The sequence below is a fragment of the Amblyomma mixtum genome, chromosome 2, assembly GCF_055824585.1.
Source record: "Amblyomma mixtum isolate Tamu chromosome 2, ASM5582458v1, whole genome shotgun sequence".
Taxonomy (NCBI): Eukaryota; Metazoa; Arthropoda; class Arachnida; order Ixodida; family Ixodidae; genus Amblyomma; species Amblyomma mixtum.
The window spans coordinates 128731591-128745628 of NC_143013.1; the positions used below are offsets into that span (position 1 = coordinate 128731591).

Sequence of the window (14038 nt, forward strand, 5' to 3'; positions counted from 1 at the left end):
GTTCGACAGTGTCCCTAAACATTTCCCAGTTAGTGTGGACAGAACGCTGTGGAAAATCTGGTAAATAATTGTTTACGAAAAGAGCTAATTCACGATTAATAGCATTATAGTCCGCCCGCTTGTAATCTCTAATTGACTTGAATATGTTCCGGCGATTGGGAATATTAATTTTTACATCGAAATGAAGCAAGGAGTGATCACTAAGACCAGTTAACTACGAGATTGAAGGGATAAGGTCCGGCGCGTTGATTAGCACAAGGTCTAAAACATTGGAAGATGATGGCGTGATTCGAGTTGGCTTAGTAACTAGCTCCGAAAGGTTAAAGTCCAAACAGGTTCGCAAAAAGTTATTGCATTCGGTAGAAAAGGGGCGAGGATACGGCGACGTATTAGCCCACACGATACTGGGATAATTGAAGTCACCAGCAAGAAGGATTGCCGCACCCGGATAACGTACTGAGATCATGTTAAGAGCATCATGCAAATCTTCAACGAAAGTTGCACACGAAGACGGGGGACGGTAGCATATGACCAGAATGAGTTTCCTGAAATGAACACGAAGTTCCACCCAAACCAACTCTAAAGTGCTAGAAAGACTAATCGGTGAAGACAAAATATTATCGGCGATGGCTATTAAAACACCTCCTCCACTTCCGTGACCTCTATCAGAACGATAAACATTGTAGCGCTTCTCGCAATCAAACAGTTCCTTGTTCTCTATCTTTGCAGAGAGCCACGTTTCTGTCAGCAATACAACATCGGCATCACATGAGTCGATGACAGAGTTTAGATCTTCCCGCTTTGGTATCATGCTTCTTATGTTTGTGAAAAGAATTGAAAGCGCTGTCTTATCTCCAGTCGCACGTCCCCTGCCCCTCCCGCACCTCTATGGCGAAGCGTGTGGCGAGCCAGAAGCAGCGCGACAATGGGCCACTGAAGATCCCACTGGGCCAGCTAGCTCGAAAACGCTATCTTGAATAGGGTCATAGCCGTAGCATTTGTTGTTACCACACAGTTTGTTATACCTCAGCTTATACTTAAAGTCAGCATCCTTCGCGATCTGCACAAGCTTCTTTCTAGCGACACGTGTCTGCAAAGAATAATCTTCACTTACAGTGAGCTTTTTATCTTTAAGTTTAGCAGACTGCACTAGGATTTGTTGTTCTGTTTTGAATGACCGGAACTTCACAACAATCGGACGATTCTTTTCGTCTGAGAACACACCAATCATGTGTGCTCGTTCAAACATGTCATTCGTAAGAACAGGATCAAAGCAGCCTGAAACAAGGTTCAATAACTTTTACTTCGTTTCATCCCACGTTTCGGACAAACTGTCGGGTACGCCGAAGAACAGAAGATTTTCCCTGCGCTGCCGGTCTTCCAGCTCTGCCTGTCCAAGACGTAACTTGCTATTTTCATTGACAAGCTGATCGGCTAGCTCACGCAAAATCCGCAATTCCCCGTGGGCCGCATCAGTGGCGGATGATTTAGATTCCACTGCCGACAGTCTCGCGTCAATATCGGCAATATTCCAAATCATAGATTCTTGATTTAGTTTCATTTCATTAATAGAGGCTATTAAGTGTGATTGCTCTAACTCTATTTTAGCGGTCCTTGAATTAACACCTTCTAACAGAGTCAACACGTCATTGAGTTGTTTCTGCAGAGAATTATCAACAGCGCTGTCTTTGGACCGTGTGGCAGCGCCAGAGCCCGACCCAGGGCCCGGGTTAAGCTCACGTCCCCCGACAACAAAAGCAGTTGACTAGAAACATCCAAGCACTGGGCGAGCAAAATCAACAGCACTCCCGGGCGTGGGAACAGCAGCAGGCACATATTTATTTTTTATTTTGTTTTATTTATTTCATACTGCAGATCAACTTACAGATCCAAGAAGTACAAGATAACACAGATACACGGGTAACAAGTAAAATAAAAAGAAATAACAAGTAAAATAGAAAGAAAAACTAAAAATAAAAATAAAAAAGGCATGCAGGATGACTATGCGCTTACATTTTATCATGTCAGAGAATTCCACTCACTGATGGTACGCGGGAAAAAGGAAAATTTAAAAGTGTCAGTTCTAGCAAAGTACGGGGTAAGTGAACCGGGATGATGGTGACGTGTGATGCCTGTAGCTAAAAACGATAAATAGGGTGCAGGATCAAGAGCCAGTTTGTTATTTATGAGCAAGGAAAGAAATTCTCGTCGAATATTTTTTCTTCTTACCTCAAGAGGTTGGATACGGTTAGATTTCATTAGCTCAGACGAAGAATCAAAAGGTGAAAATTTAGAATAAATAAATCTTATGGCTTTTCTTTGGATTCTTTCAATTTTCTTAATATTAGTATTAGTATAAGGATCCCACACCACGCATGCATATTCGAGCTTAGGCCTGATTACTGAGTTAAACGCGAGAAGTTTAACCTGAGGGGGAGCTTTGGAAAGTTTATTTCTTAAAAAATAGAGTTTGCGAAAGGCGGACGAACAGATATTTTCCACATGTGAATTCCAGGACAGATTGTTAGTTAATGTTACACCCAGGTATTTAAAACTGGAAACTTCCTTTAGTGGTGTTTGTCCGAGATGGTACCTGTGCTCAAAAATATTTTTTTTACGTGTCACGCGAAGGAAGTTAGTTTTTTCTTTGTTTAAAGCCATATCCCATTTCTGGCACCAGGTAAGGATGTTAGTTAGAGAAGTGTTTAGGTCAATCTGGTTATTTGAACATGTAATATCTCTGTACAGCAAGCAGTCATCCGCAAACAATCGAATCTCAACGCCCGGAACAGTTGTGTCGACGATGTCATTAATATATAGTAAGAACAATAAAGGCCCAAGTACGCTCCCCTCGATTGCTCGATTTCTTAGCAAACATGGAATAGCTGATTTCTGACCCCCGCGTCTGAAGAAGAAATCGTAGTTATCGTTAATTCCCTTAAAAATAAATGTTCTCCAGGTGATGACGATATAAGTACGGTGCCAGTAAAAGCCTCTATCAGAAGCATCATTCCACCTTTAACGCATATATGCAACAGGATGATCCTGACTGGTATTTTCCCTGATAAGATGAAATCAGCTCGAGTTACAGTAATCTACAAGGGAGGCGACAAAATTGATATGAGCAACTATCGCCCTATCTCAATATTGCCACTGTTTTCCAAGATCGCAGAACGTGTGGTACATAAAAGATTACAAAACTTCCTTGATAAAAAAAAACGTAATATGCAAAGAACAGTATGGATTCCAGGCTGGTAAATCCACACAGACTGCTCTACTGGACATAAAAGATCGCCTTCTTTCTAACTTCGAACAAAAGCTTTTCACCATTGGAATATTTCTAGACTTTCGCAAAGCTTTCGATTCAATTAAACACGGTATCTTATTATTAAAACTAGAAAAATATGGAATTCGCGGTATTGCACACAAATAGTTGTAAAGCTATCTTACATGACGGAGGCAGTCTACGTGGCTACAGGAGCTTAAATCCGACACGGGCGTAATAAAATTCTGTGTACCACAAGGGTCTATCCTCGGCCCTCTACTTTTCATTTTATATATTAATGATATTGTAAATATACATTCAACTTCAAATATGGTCCTCTACGCTGATGACACTAATGTCTTCTTTTCTGGTCCCAACCTTAGCATGCTTGAATATCAATCCAATACCTGGCTCAATGAACTGAGAACATGGCTTGATGCCAATGAGCTTGAACTAAACATAAAAAAACTAAATATGTGCTTTTCCGTGCCAAAAATAAGCCTCTTGATCATAATATCCGACTATATTTTAATAGCACAGAAATTTAACAGGTGAATTTTCATAAGTTCCTAGGAGTTCGTTTCCGCAGTGACTTGGGCTGGACTGATCACATCAACAGTCTGCGGATACGAATATCAAGATCAGTTGGGTTAATTCAACGACTTCGTTATCTTCTTCCATTCCATGTAAAAAAACAGCTATATTTTTCTCTTATTCATTCCCATATTGTGTATAGTATCTTAATGTGGGGAACATGTAATAAAACTGACTCAGATAGGTTGTTCTCTCTGCAAAAAAGAGCCTTGCGCATATTGGGTAGTTATCCTGCTAGTACCAATGACATGTTTACCTCTTGTAAGGTGTTACCGTTTTTTCTATGCTATAAGCACTACTTAGCACACCTAATCTACCAAAGAATAAAATATGACTTTGAATCATTTTCACGTTCTTATTTGAATAGAGAAATCCCACATAACTTGCGCACAATTTCCTTGATTGCTTCTAGGCCTCGCACTAATTACGGAACCCAGACTACGGATCACCAAATAACAGTTTTATGCAACAAATATCCAACACTAATTGCTTGTGCCCAGGAGAGTGTCACCATTCATCAATTTAAGAAGAAAATGAGCAATCTTTTGAACACCCCCGTGTGAAATTTTCTTATGCATACCTGCTGCATTCTTTTTACACCTACTGTTCTGTACTGTTCTTTCTTGTTCTGTGCGAATGTGTTTTTCTTTTCTACTCCAATTACTATCGCTCATTGTTGATGACTTCTTGAGTATTATTTTCTGCCTGATCAGTGTTTGTGTAATTGCTTATGTTGAATTCCGGTCCCACTGTGTTTTATGTACCACTGTTTTCACTGATATGTCACTCTGCACCATCTGCACCGACGTGTAAAGCGGGTGTTAGGCCTCGTCAGGAGACACTACAGTCTCCTTTAGCCTCTCCCCGCGGACACCATGTATTCTTGTCCGAAATAAAATAAAATGAAATGAAATGAATGAAAGTTATTACCAACCTGCATGAAGAAACGCATGCCCTGAAGCAGTCGCATGATGACGCTGTTTTCACGCCCACTGAAAGGCGCAGGCCGCTGCAGTCCGTTTTTATCCAGGTGGAAAGGTGATGTCGTGGACGATGCGGAGAACTTGTACGATGGAGCCGTAGTGTAGTAGGGTTGCCAGAGCTTTCCGTTTTCCACGCTGCCAACTTGAATGTCGACAGTCACAGGCACAGCCGGAATGGCATCAGCCGGTGCCATAGGTCCCGCGCTGAGGTGAAGGATTGCCGTTATCTGCATGAAGAAACGTATGCCCTGAAGCAGCCGCATGATGACGCTGTTCCCACGCCCACTGAAAGGCGCAGGCCGCTGCAGTCCGTTTTTATCCAGGGGCCCGATTCTCGATATTCACATTCGCCTGTCGGCGCCATATTGCCTCTCTGATTGGCTGTCAGAAGTGTCAATCGCCGTCAATGGGCGTGTCAATCAGGCTCGGTTACAGCAGCACTTTTCGCGGTGACGTCGATTTGACGTGGCATTGAAATTGCATTTTCGTAGCGCTATTCTTGGCGCCCGGCTGGTACATACATGTGATTGTGAAGGGAAAAGAAGCTGCAAGTGGTCCGCGCGAGAGCACTTGCGCTCGACTTGCCAATTTGGAGAAAATAGCTGCACACCGGAAATGGCAACTTCCTAAAATCTGATTGGTTGGAACAATATCACGTAAATCACGTGATAGGCACACATGTTGGAGTGATGTCAGAGTTACGTTTCATCACGTTTACGTTTTGCCGCCATTGCAAAAAACGGCTGAAATTCGCCGCCATCATTTCGCCCGGCGAAAGGTACCCGAATCATGCAAATGAGTTAGTGAAATGTTGATTTATACGGTGTTAGGTAGCCGCACTTTAACGGGTATTTATTTCAAGACAAACTAAGCTCACAAAAGTCTTGTTTTGATTGTACAATGTAATGGTATGGCGTTATAAGAGCACATCTGAAATAAGCAACCCTTGAGAGCGCTAATAGTGAAAGCTTAAGCGTACAGCCGCATGGGGGCGCTAATTGCTCTCCCGTTGCAAACCCTTCGCTCGCAGTGAGAAATCATCCCTCCGTGCGGTTAGTGAAGCGCGAAAATTGCTCGAATGGCGGTGCCGGCGCTGCGATTTGCTGCTCCTTGCATTCATTCGTAGTTTGTTAAGCCCTAGAAGTGGGAAAGGTGAGCGACTTTCGAGGTCACCGCGATGCTTTCGAGCTGTCTCTGACTAGACAGCTCGTCTGTGCAATCACCTGACGAGGCGTATGGTGTGGTGGTTATGCAAGGATGCATTGCGGCGAGAAGCAGTGCCGACCTGTCGAGCTCTGAGGGGCGATCGCCAGCTGTGACACGTGGCAGAACGGATGGGCTTTGCGCGCGTGATGAGCAGATGACACGACAGATGTTCGCGCGACCGAGCAACAAACTCCAGGAACGTGTCGGGCTTCTCGACGAGACATCTGTGTGTGTGTGTGTAGCGTCATTCTCATTCCTTCTGCATGCATGCTGCGAATCCGAAATTTTTATTCGGCATTTCGCGTTGCTTTTTTCATCATACTGTTTTCAGTTTTTGCACACGGCTCAAGTTGAGAAAACAAAAGTCTAGCATGCTAGTACGTTGGTCGATTGCTTTGTTTTTGGTGTTGATGAATGTGATAGGCAGCATAGGTGAAATCAGGTGGAAGGCGTCGTTTCCTTAAGTGTGGAAAAAAAATTGCGTGAAACTCTGAAAGAAAAACCATACCCTGGCTTAAGCGTTATTAGTGAAGCACACAAGTAATTTTGCTATTCAAGGTAATATTTTCATAACAGTGTTGCATCATCAGTTACACAGCAGTCACGTGGAAATGACCGTAGGAGGGTGAAAGAAATCATCTCTCTTAGGGCGCACGAAAAACATACATGTATGATTCTTGTACATTTTATTTACAGGTGTGTTGTTCCTGCCGGTGAAGGTTCCAGCTCACTCGAAGTCTGTGCGGGATCCATCCATGACCCGTTTGTGTGCAATCTCTCTTCAGTAAGGCTGAGATCTGGGCGAGTTGGTATGCATTCATACTGGTGAACAGCGCAAAAAAGGCGGGACAACAACAAGACAAGCGCTGACTATCAACTGGGTTTATTGTAAGACGGAAGGGTATATATACAAAAACATAACACAAAGAAGTAAGAAGATAGTGTGAAAAGGGCTGTGAAAATCAAAACTTATGTCACATGTGAAGTGATGTAAGCCAATTCCTTGTTGCAACAAGGAATTGGCTTACAACATCTGTTCTTCAGGGTGCAATATGCCTTGTGTGGCACTGTTTGTGTGATAAGATCGCAACATGCTTTGTCTCATGGCATCTGGTTGCCTCTGTGTGCCTGCTTTCGACTGCCTCTTTCACATGCTGCTTGTAGTTATACAGCAGTGAACTATTTTTCCTGAAGGAGAAGTCACGTAATTGTTTCATGGTCATTTTTCCAGATGAAAATGTAAGGCCTGGCCAGCGTCTTCACACGTCTACCCATTCACATCTTCTAGCTCAAATTTGTACCTGTGACGAAAACCTAGAAATTGTGCATTAATTCAGTTGAAGGTAAATGGAGGTATAAATTAAGCAGCTGGACGTAATTTGTGTTTCAATAATAAAGCTCCAAATGGCATTTTGTAGCTGGAAGGGCATGATCCGGTTCAATAATTGTACTGGAAATGTATCATAATAGTCGTAGTAGTAGTAGTAAACTTTGTTGACCTTTCTGGGTTACTCAGGCGGTCTTCCCAGGCTTGGGATCTTTTTCTCTTTCCAGGATTTGTGGTCTGTGTTCTTTTTCTGTGCTGGGCCATCAACCTTGAATGCATGCATTGGAAGGTCACTGCACTCCTTTCCTCCCGGTGAAACTGTTAGATCCCTTTTTCATTGACATGTTCCCTTGCGTTTTGCTTCATGCAAATTGGGGATGCTGTTTGGTCATTTTATGAAAAATCCTTGACAACCTGCTCACCCCCTGAACCCTTAGTGTGACTGGACCATATCAGTGTACGTGCTGCCATTTTTCTGTTTAGCAAAGGCGACTGCTAGCTACTTAAGTTTGCGAACTAGGCAACACTAATGTGCATGTATACCACTGTCAAACGGTTATGAAAGACGGGCCTGTCCCAAAAAAATTCTCATCTTTGTAGACGAGACATATTCGTCAATGTGTATTGTTGCACTAGGTAATGATCCGCAGTTAGGCTGCATAATGAATTCTACACTCTTAGAACTAAAGGAGTGCAGAGGAGTGCCCAGAACACACTTTGAAGGAGTATTCGCTTGTCCCATATTCCACTCCTTTTTCCAGAATAAAATTACTCCCTCTGGACAAAGAGTGATCCAACACCTACTCAAGGAGTACTGTACTACTCCTGCAATAGAGTACAGGCACTCCTCCGAGGGAGTAAAGCTACCACATTGAAACAGCATCCTACTACTCTTTCAGGTAGAGTTCCAGGGCTCCGTTTGTTAGAGTGACTATACTCCTTCAAGGAGTATCAGCCCAGATCTTATTTTACTCCTTTAAAAGGAGTTTCACGTGTTTTCAATGTATCGTACTAATTTTCTTATTTCATATATTCTTCAGAGCAAGTTGGTCATATGTTTTGCAGGATCCACCTGCGCTACATCTACAAAAGAGTAATGAGCAAAAGGGATTATAATCTTTGAGTAGAATAATTTTTGCTCATACAACTACTTTATGGCTACACTACAGTTTGCACATTAGTATGGTGCTCTGTCTGCGTTGGGAATAACAATGGTTCAAGAAATAATGACACAAATGTACAACACTGATAACTTTTATTTCTCAAGTCATTGCTGTGATTGCTGTGGCTGCCCAAAACACGCTCGGGAGGCGCTCGCTAGGATCAAGCCCCATTAGTGTCTCAAGCAGCAGACAAGCCCGCTTTATTTTTGGGGTGTACTTGACATTAAATGCCAAGAACACTGCCAAAAGCAAAGTAAACCCATCTACCAAATCCACCGCAGTGAGCTGTAAGCGCTCAAAAGAAACTAAGATGCTGGATGATGCCGTAGCTTGCTCGGCTGAGTGAAGGAGCTTTGGCTATGAGTGCATTTCACCGGGTGCCTGCAAACATGAATGAAAATAATGCAAGTAAGAGTCAATTCCAATGCCCTTTTCATACTATCCTGCATATAACCCCATGAAAAAAAAGAAAGAATACAACTAGAATGTACTGATCGTGTGTGTCATGTCGCCACTAGTGTGTACCTATATTGTGACCAAGTGCAGACACCTTTCATTGCAAACCTTCATTCAGAGCTACAATTTTATGAAGCCCAATACAATTATCACTATGCTAGTCCTTTCAAAAGCTGTGTGCATGTAAAACAAGCACATATTTACCAAATGAAAATTTTAACATGAGCAAGCTCTTCTGCAAGTATCATGATCAGCCTGACTACGCCCACTGCAAGGCAAAGGCCTCTCCCATGTTCTCCAATTAACCCTGTCCTTCGCCAGCTATGTCCACCGTGTTCCTGCAAACCTTCGCCCATGGAACATGTTGCTGCTTCCTGCTACGCCTGCCTTCTCTTGGAATCCACTCCGTTACCCTTAAGGACCAGCGATTATCTTGCCTTCGTCTTACATGCCCTGCCCAAGCACCCTTCTTTCTCCTGATTTCGACTAGGATGTCTCCAACCCGCGTTTGTTCCCTCACCCACTCCGCCCGCTTCCGATCTCTTAATGTTACGCCTATCATTTCTATTTCCATAGCTCGTTGCGTTGTCCTTAACTTAAGCTGAACCCTCTTCGTTAGCCTCCACGTTTCTGCCCCATAGGTGAATACCGGTAGGATACAGCTGTTGTATACTTTTCTCTTGAGGGGTATTGAAAAACTGCCATTCATGATCTGAGAGAACCTGCCATATGCACTCCACCCCATTCATATTCCTCTAGTTATTACTCTTCATGATCCGGATCAGCGGTCACTACCTGCTCTAAGTAAATGTATTCCCTTATCACTTCGAGTCATTTCTAAAACCACACCTATTGTGCTTGACGGTTCTTGTCACATAATACATTGTGCAGTTTAAAATATAGGGTAACCTTGAATCAGGAAAACACTTAAACCAATGACAGTTTTCTTGCTGAAGAGAAATGGCTGTTGCAATTCCTGTTTCTCAGATACCATTAACTGAATTTCATGCTCTAAAATAGTGAAGGAAAAATTCAGAATTTCTCATCTCAAAGAGGCAGACAACAAATTTCAGTTTGGTTTGGGTTGGTTTATGGGGTTTAACGTCCCAAAGCGGCCCAGGCTATGAGAGACGCCGTAGTGAAGGGCTCCGGAAATTTCGACCACCTGGGGTTCTTTAACGTGCACTGACATCGCACAGTACACGGGCCTCTAGAATTTCTCCTCCAAAGAAATTCCAGCCGCCGCGGCCGGGATCGAACCCGCGTCTTTTGGGTCAGCAGCCGAGCAAATTTCAGTTGCACATTTTTTTTTTTAATGATGCATAAGGCATTACTATGCACGGATAACCACACAGTATTTGCCTATGACTGCTAAATAATTTGTAATTAAATATCTTCTCTCTCCTGCTTCACTTTTAAAAACTGAGCAATGGCAATGGCATCAAAGGTCAGTATAAGCCTGGGGAGGCATGAGGAAAACTGCAATATAATTGCAGCTTCGTCATTCATTGTGATTCCGACTCTTAAGGCAGGCTGGCTTTAGCATTGTAAGAGGATTCTGGTGTGGGCTAGTTGGTTCATGCTTAATAAACAGATTCACAACAGCGCTACGGCACAAGGACAGAAGAAACACGAAAAACACAGGACGGGCGCTGACTACCAACTCTTTATTGCGTGAAAAACCAGCACAGATTTATACTATTTCCTTGACCACGTGATGCACTGTCAGCCACGGGACACAGCGAAGGAACGCTTCACACGTTTGGGGAGTCATCACACAGCTCGACAGAACTCATAAAACGTGCATGCACTATCAAAAACTATAGCATTACCAAGCTAATGATAAAGGGACTAACAGATACAAAGATGTGCATGGACCAGCTACAGCCAATGACAACTGCAGCTCAGATAGGCAAGAAAATGAGTACTTCAAAGCAAAGCGGAATCTTTGGGCTACGTAAAAAACATTCAAGAGAGCGAGAAGGCGTAAAAGCATGAGAAAAGCATGAGCAAAATGGCGATGAAAAAAAGTAAAAGTTGCTAGGCAATAGGCACAGTCAGCAGGCTAAAAGCGAAAACAAGAAACCGACACCAACAAATAACACGGTAAAAGTAACAATCGTTAAAAAGGGAAACTAAAAGAAAGAACAAAAACATGAACCACCACCGGCCAAGCAATGAAGACGGTAAAACAACTAAATGTCTTTAAAAGACAGAGGAGCAAAGTTCCGCATAAGGTCAACAAACAAAACAACGCAAAATAAAACACTATAAGGTGAGATGCAGGAAAAACCATTTGTCAGGATGTCTAACAGTTAAAACGCAAGAATCGCGTCCGTTCAAGAAAGGTCCTTTCTTTCTCCTGTAAACAGACAGATGAGCTGCTGATGCACTCGTCCCCAGCCTTTTCAATCAAAAAACCTTCAATAATCTCCCTTTCTGTTCTACTCCTTGCGGTCGCCAGAAACTTGGTGTCTGAAAACATAGGTCGACAATCGTGACGGGGTTGGTTACAATGCAGTGCCATGTGGCTCCCAGACTTGTTTTTTACGTTCAGGAAGTGTTCGCTTGCTCTGTCATTGAAGCAGCGTCCGGTCTGGCCGATGTATACTTTTCCACAAGTGAGGGGAATCTGGTAGACAACTGCGGATCGACATTCGGTGTACTGACGGGAATGTTTTACTGAGCAGGTCGCCCGCTTCTTCCGGTTTACCATCGGACACACTCTTGCCAACTTACATGGGGCAGAAAACACAACGTTCACATCGTACCTGGCTGTAACCTTCTTAACATTGTGCGATAGCTTATGGATATAAGGAATTACGGCAACACGTTTCCTTTCCCTGGGCTCTCTCCTTCCCTCGCCTAGCTTCATTTTCTGTAGTAAGGCTTCGCACAGGCCTGCTATGAGGAAAGGTGAGTAGCCAGCTAAAAGAAGGCGTTCAACCTGGTTATCAAAGCTGTAATCAGCCATGTGCTCGCAACTTTTTGTTAGTGACGCATGAAGTGCGCTAGTTGCGACTGCCCGCTTGACAAGTTTGGAATGCGCACTGTCGAAGGGGAGTAAACCTTTCTTCGATCTAACGTTGTACGACCAACACACTCGCTTACCACTAAAAACCAGCAACAGATCTAAAAACTGGATCCTGTTCTCTTTTGGCATTTCCCACGTGAAGTTCATTCCACCAGAATAGTCCTTGAACACTCCTACGATGTCCCTGACGGCTTGTGCTGCTGCTATTGACATGCCACAAGCCGTCAGGGACATCGTCGGAGTGTTCAAGGACTATTCTGGTGGAATGAACTTCACGTGGGAAATGCCAAAAGAGAACAGGATCCAGTTTTTAGATCTGTTGCTGGTTTTTAGTGGTAAGCGAGTGTGTTGGTCGTACAACGTTAGATCGAAGAAAGGTTTACTCCCCTTCGACAGTGCGCATTCCAAACTTGTCAAGCGGGCAGTCGCAACTAGCGCACTTCATGCGTCACTAACAAAAAGTTGCGAGCACATGGCTGATTACAGCTTTGATAACCAGGTTGAACGCCTTCTTTTAGCTGGCTACTCACCTTTCCTCATAGCAGGCCTGTGCGAAGCCTTACTACAGAAAATGAAGCTAGGCGAGGGAAGGAGAGAGCCCAGGGAAAGGAAACGTGTTGCCGTAATTCCTTATATCCATAAGCTATCGCACAATGTTAAGAAGGTTGCAGCCAGGTACGATGTGAACGTTGTGTTTTCTGCCCCATGTAAGTTGGCAAGAGTGTGTCCGATGGTAAACCGGAAGAAGCGGGCGACCTGCTCAGTAAAACATTCCCGTCAGTACACCGAATGTCGATCCGCAGTTGTCTACCAGATTCCCCTCACTTGTGGAAAAGTATACATCGGCCAGACCGGATGCTGCTTCAATGACAGAGCAAGCGAACACTTCCTGAACGTAAAAAACAAGTCTGGGAGCCACATGGCACTACATTGTAACCAACCCCGTCACGATTGTCGACCTATGTTTTCAGACACCAAGTTTCTGGCGACCGCAAGGAGTAGAATAGAAAGGGAGATTATTGAAGGTTTTTTGATTGAAAAGGCTGGGGACGAGTGCATCAGCAGCTCATCTGTCTGTTTACAGGAGAAAGAAAGGACCTTTCTTGAACGGACGCGATTCTTGCGTTTTAACTGCTAGACATCCTGACAAACGGTTTTTCCTGCATCTTACCTTATAGTGTTTTATTTTGCGTTGTTTTGTTTGTTGACCTTATGCGGAACCTTGCTCCTCTGTCTTTTAAAGACTTTTAGTTGTTTTACCGTCTTCATTGCTTGGCCGGTGGTGGTTCATGTTTTTGTTCTTTCTTTTAGTTTCCCTTTTTAACGATTGTTACTTTTACCGTGTTATTTGTTGGTGTCGGTTTCTTGTTTTCGCTTTTAGCCTGCTGACTGTGCCTATTGCCTAGCAACTTTTACTTTTTTTCATCGCCATTTTGCTCATGCTTTTACGCCTTCTCGCTCTCTTGAATGTTTTTTACGTAGCCCAAAGATTCCGCTTTGCTTTGAAGTACTCATTTTCTTGCCTATCTGAGCTGCAGTTGTCATTGGCTGTAGCTGGTCCATGCACATCTTTGTATCTGTTAGTCCCTTTATCATTAGCTTGGTAATGCTATAGTTTTTGATAGTGCATGCACGTTTTATGAGTTCTGTCGAGCTGTGTGATGACTCCCCAAACGTGTGAAGCGTCCCTTCACTGTGTCCCGTGGCTGACAGTGCATCACGTGGTCAAGGAAATAGTATAAATCTGTGCTGTTTTTTCACGCAATAAAGAGTTGGTAGTCAGCGCCCGTCCTGTGTTTTTCGTGTTTCTTCTGTCCTTGTGCCGTAGCGCTGTTGTGAATCTGTTTATTTAGCATTGTAACTAATTAAAACGATGAAGTAGCGATATCGTAGCTTTTTTGTGCCTTCCATAACCTATACTGAACATTGATGTCATAGCAATTGCTATGCTATTGAAACAGGGAAGAAAAGAAATCTGGTTGTAATTATTTAGCGATTGGAGACGAATAC

At 43.3% G+C, this 14038-nt stretch overlaps 1 pseudogene; it reads right to left on the minus strand.

The window, feature by feature from the left end:
- Positions 1-200: 200 nt before the first annotated feature.
- LOC149360854 (uncharacterized) lies at positions 201-5829 on the minus strand (annotated as a pseudogene).
- Positions 5830-14038: the final 8209 nt, after the last annotated feature.